A 5,878-nucleotide genomic window follows, 5' to 3' on the forward strand; every position below is an offset into this window, starting at 1 on the left:
CATGGGTGGCTGGAGAGACTCCTTGATATCTGTTTTAAAGCCGAAAAGGTGAGGGTTCTGCACACACCAACCCACCAGAGACCTTTATTTATTAAGGAATCAATAACTTTATTGGAAGAAATGGCAAAACTTGAAGACTTAATTGAACATTTCGCAAGGGCAATATTGCAATATAAAGGCTCGGCACGGTGACCAGGGAGTCACCCCATGACCATGGGGAAGGTAGTCCAGGCTCAGTTCTTCTTGTCGCTGTCACGCAGGGTGAGCTTGTCAAAGAGGTACTCGGCCAGGCCGGATTCCGGGGCTCCCATCTTGCGCAGGTTGGTGATATGGTCTCCCAACTCTTTGATGAACTTCACCTGCTCATCCAGGTAGTGACGCTTCAGGAAGTCGCACAGGTGGGCATCCTTCTTCTCGGTGGCCAGACAGTGCAGATTGAGCAGGCTCTGGTTCGCATCCATCGCCAGGTGCAAGGCGCACTCCATGGCCCTCAGGCCGTTCTCCCAGCGGTTGCGGTCAGGCGCGTTGACGTCGCGCAGACGCAGGCGGCCCCCACGCTGGTTCTGCAGCTGCATGAGCCTCTGGGCGTTCCCCCTCTCCTTGCTGGACTGCTGCCGGAAGAACTGGACGAAGTGCTTCAGGGCCACGTCCTCGCGGTCGAAGTAGAAGGCCATGGACTCGTACACGTAGGAGGCGTAGAGCTCCAGGTTGATCTGGTTGTTGATGGCGGCCTCACAGTCGGGGTGGTAGTTCTGGCGCACACACGTCGGTGGCAGGGTCGTCATGGTTGGCAGTGCGGGCGAGGCGGACACCACGGCCCAGGCAGTGAGGAAGCGAGGGCTGTAGGGCGGGCTGCGGCAGCGGGGCCTCGGGGCGTCCCAGGAGTAGGCGACCAGGGCAGCCGGACGACGTCAGGCTCCGCCGCCAGTCCGCGGGCTCTGAGGTAAACCGGAAGTGACGGTTACTTACCCAGCAGGGTTTGCGCGAGGCGGTGGGAGGGCAGGAGAGGGGTCCGAGGGGGGCGGCACCGTCCGCGTCTTCCAGGTTCCATCCGAGCCTGGGCGAACAGTGGGGCTCGGTGCTAAGCGTCTGGCATATATAATATTTTTAAATGTTATTCATGAATATAGGTGCAACTGCTTTGATTTAATCATCTGCATGATTTCTTTGAGGAACTTATTTAAATATTGTCCTAACGTGGTTGTTTCGTTACACATAGTGCTTTTGTGGTATCACTGGTTATATTTTACTATCACAAAGCTTTATTGGAATGACTTCAACGTCCAGACCAGTGACAGTTCTGATGACCTCCTCACTCAGTTCCTAGACCTTATTAACTCCAGAGATCTCCGCTTTTCTCCTTCTATTCCTGATCAAGTTCACACTTCTCTGACAGCAGAGCCTCACCTCCAAAGTCTCAGTGACTCTTTCCACCTCTCCATCTTTCACAGACCAAAACAAAAGCAAATAGGAAACTTCCATCTTTCCCCGCTTACTGTCCCAAGCAAATAAATACAAAATATTGCATACATATATATGGAAATTAAAAAGAAAAAATTATTTCTTACAATTCAAGGATATTATAGTGGAAGAGATAAGACCAATCTAGGTATTTATAATGAATTCACGTGTGCATCAATTCAACAACCATTTATATACTCCAGATATATGTCCGACCCTGTGTTTGACTCTGGAGAAACACAGAAGAATCAAATGTGGTCTCTGTTCTCAAGGTACAAAATGGAGTGGCAGAGGTAAGTTTCTGGTCAAGATGACGGGTCCTGAGGGAATGAGCAGAAAAGAAGGGGTTATTTAAGATGTAAAAAAAGAACTTCTGGAGGAGCTCTGTCACCTTCATCAAGTCAAATTAAGACTGATGGCGGACAGGACGGGTTCACAAAGGGAGCTGCACCTTTGACTTTCAAGGGGGAAATGTGTTGACAAAGTTGGGACTCACTCACTCAGGATCATTTATAAACAGCTCTGCCAGGAAGAAGAGCAGTGAACCAAGCCATCTATCCTTCAAGACCCACCAGAAGAAGAGAGTGCTACTGCCAGATGGTGTTATGGCGCGAACGATTCTAAGACCCACGGAGCCAATTGAGATTAATTATGAGCTTTTATTAGCCGGCCGGCCGGCGACTGACTCTCTACCACGCAGGGTTAGAAGAAATCAGCCCCGAGCTTCCAGAGGAGGCGGCTTATAAAGCCTCCTGCTACATCCTTGAATAAGCAGATTACAAGAAGCAGAAGTTAGCCGTTAATGTTTTGTACAAAGATAAATGTATCCGGGGAACTCTCAGATCAAACAGGGCCTAATAGACAGTTTTATCATCTTCACCTTGGAATGTTGCGCTTCTCCTGGGGCTGGCGCCTGGAGATATCACTTCCCTGAAACTGAGTTACTGCTCTCCCTGGGGGCTGGCGCCTGGAGATACCACCTCCCTGAAACTGAAGAATTTCCACTTTTACAATGGGAAAGAGGGAAACAGTGGAAGCGCATTAAGGAGGAGGACACGCACAAGTCTAACCTAGAGACTACATCCCGGAATTCGGAAACGAGAAGCTTCAAGACTAAATGGAAGGGGCGCTCTCAGAGGGCCAGCTGCAGCAGAGAAAATTTTTGCTTTGCCCAGCTTAAAGGTCTTTGCAAGGGGCCAGAGAACCTTGAAAATGTATCAGTCCTAGTAGAAAAAAGAAAATTCAACCCCTGAGTCTATTTTATGAAAAAAGCTAATGGATGCTTTCGAATAAAAGTCAGACATATATACATATATACTTTTCAAAGAAAAAAAAAAAAGGAGTGACAGAATATTGTAAGTGCTCTCAGGTGTTTTTAAAGTTATAGATAAAATGCCTACTTTTCCTTAAAATTTTATTCCCATGGCTTTGATTACTGTACCTTGTTTTTGAGTCAATTCCTCTTTGGAAGTTTATATTATTTTATAATCAGTGTTTATGAAGAAAGTAAAGGATCAAATCACAATATAAACTTATCTAAAGAGTTTAGAGGCATTAATTGATTCTTTGAAGAAATAGAATAATAACAATGTCTATTAAGTTCGTTTTAATGATAGCATCACACACTGGAGATGGAAAAGAATGACATGATCCATTTCTTTTTTTTTTTTTTTTAATCTGAGCATATTTTATTAATGAAGTAATTATTTTAGCCAGACATAAGATAGACAATGTACTGGACGTCTTATAAAAAGAAAACTTAGAAAGGCCCATTTACATAGGAGGCTCTGCTTTCTAGCATGGAATTTGAACCAATTCTCAATAATTTGGTTTTGACATACTCCCTTTTTGCCTATCCTACTTATTCTTCAAATCTTGGAGACAAAGTCCACTAGGGTATTCCTACTACCCTAAACTCACTGTTGTAATACTCTCTTTAGTCTACTCTTCATCTCCAATTGCTCAGAATTCTTTCCATTTTTTTCCCTTTCCTTCTTATCAAATTCCACTCTTTTAGTGTAAGTCATCACCTAAGCTAGGCTTTTGTGAAAGTCATTTAGAACAAATTCACACTCATGTGTAAATGACTGATAGGCTACAATCCTTCTAGAAGGATCTATGGTCTCAAAGTAATATCTTTGTTAACCAAATAATCTTATTGGTAGAATTCCAGTCAATATGTCAAAGAGAAGTGAAATAAGTCGGGGCGGGGGGTTAAGATATTTTAAATCTTGTTCAAGATTCCATCTCCTAATCTGAGAGGAGGGGCCTCAGTCACAATGTCTATAGAGTCTGTATGTACCAAAGATCAGTACACGTGTTCTTTCAAGGACATTTTTTTCTGGGTTGTGAGTTTGTTCATATGAAAAATCATAGAATGATGTTATTCAATTATAATTAGTCACATATCTAACCAATAATATTCATTAAATTTGCTAATTAAAAAGTAAGATTACATAAAATTTTAAGCATCAAACATTTAATTTTTTTTCTGACTCATCTCCTCCCACACTATCAAAAAGATCATAGAACACTATTGTGGTCTGAAATGGGAGATTTGTCACCAAACAACACTCAACCATATGAAAGTCTGAAGAGAAAAAGATTCTTTCCCTTCAACTTTAACCTCATTTGGCTGGGATTTTCTCACCAGAGTCTTCCTATTTTCATGATCAGTTTCTCAATGAGATAATATTGTTTTCCATGTTTGCTTAACACCAGTGTTTAGTCTCAATATAATTCTAGACTTTCAAATTTTCCTTGGGAAATTCCATTGTAGATTTCACTGTAAAAAAATCTATTTAAATAAAAGAGGTCTTGATTTTGTAGAATGTTTTCTTGTTATATTACTAAGATTATTTGATAATTAATTTATTCCTATAATTTTACTCTACAAATATTTAAAATAATAATGCTGAATGCTTATACATGAACTAAAGGTGAGGATAGTGTTTCTTAGATATTTCATCCCTCATTATCACCTCCTAGGAAAATATATAATGGTATAATATATATTATAACTAAGATAAACCTAAGACTTAAATCCAACTTTTCTAAGTGAAAACCAACAAACAAGCATGAGCTGGGAAATATACATATATATAAACACTAGCATTCTTTCCAGTTTTTCAAGAATGAGGAATATAAAACTAAATACAAACACAGAATGAGAAAACTTCAGAGCAGATCATGTTTTTAAAAATATAAGTATAGGACCATAAAATTATCTGTGGTCAGTATTTGTATTAGTCATGGTTCTCCAGAGAAACAGAACCAATAGGAGATACGTAGCTATAGCTGTAGGTACAGATATGAAGAGATTTATTATAAGAAATTAGATCATGCAATTATGGAGGCTGACAAGGCTCAAAGATCTGCAAACTGGAGCCCCAGGAGAGTTGATAATGATGTAGGTCCAGTTCAAAGGCCAACGGGCTTGAGAACCAGGAAGAGCTGATATCTCAGTTTAAGTATGAAAGCAAAGCAAAACAAAACAAAACAAGCCAATGTTCCAGATGGAAGGCAGTCAGGCAAGAGGAATTTCCTTTTACTCAAGGGAAGTCAGCCTTTTTGTTCTGTTCGGGTCTTCAAGTGATTAGATGAGACTCACCCACAGTATGGAGAGCAATCTGCCTTAACCAACACAATATTTTTAAAGCAAGATTTTTTTCCAGTTTTGAGATATAATTGGTATATAACATTGTATTAGTCCAAGGTTTACAACATAACGATTTGATATATGTATAATGAAATAATCTCCATAATCAGTTTAGTGAACATTAATTATCTCGACATAGTTACAAAATTTGTACTCTTGTGATGAGAACTTTTAAAATCTGTTCTCTTAGTAACTTCCAAATATATATTATTGTTAACATAGTCACCATGTTATACATTACATTCCCAGAACTTATTTGTCTTATAACTGGACATTTTTACCTTTTGACCCCCTTCACCCATTTCCCCCACTCCTCACCCCATTTCTAGCAACCACCAATCTGTTCTCTGTAACTATGACTTCAGTTTTTTTAAGATTCCACATTTAAGGGAAATCATACAGTATTTGTATCTCTTTGTGTGACAGTTCACTTAGCATAATGCCCTCAAGGTCCATCCACATTCCCACAATTGGCAGGATTTTATTCTTTTTTTGGCTGAATAATATTTCATTGTAATATATTTACAACGTATTCTTTATCCATTCATCCATTGATTGACACTTGTTTTCGTGCCTTGGCTATTGTAAATAATGCTGCAGTGCACATGACAGTGCAGCTATCTTTTTAAGATAGTTATTTCATTTCTGTTGGATATATACCCAGAAGTGGAATGCTGGAATCCACTTCTGGTAGTTCTATTTGTATGAATAAATAGTTCATAGTATATTTGGTAGTTCATAGTAGTATTTATATGAATA

General features: G+C 40.2%; 1 pseudogene; it reads right to left on the reverse strand.

The window, feature by feature from the left end:
- Nucleotides 1-233: 233 nt before the first annotated feature.
- Nucleotides 234-821, reverse strand: LOC105308566 (annotated as a pseudogene).
- Nucleotides 822-5,878: the final 5,057 nt, after the last annotated feature.

This window comes from Pteropus vampyrus, unplaced genomic scaffold, assembly GCF_000151845.1.
Source record: "Pteropus vampyrus isolate Shadow unplaced genomic scaffold, Pvam_2.0 Scaffold592, whole genome shotgun sequence".
Lineage (NCBI taxonomy): Eukaryota > Metazoa > Chordata > Mammalia > Chiroptera > Pteropodidae > Pteropus > Pteropus vampyrus.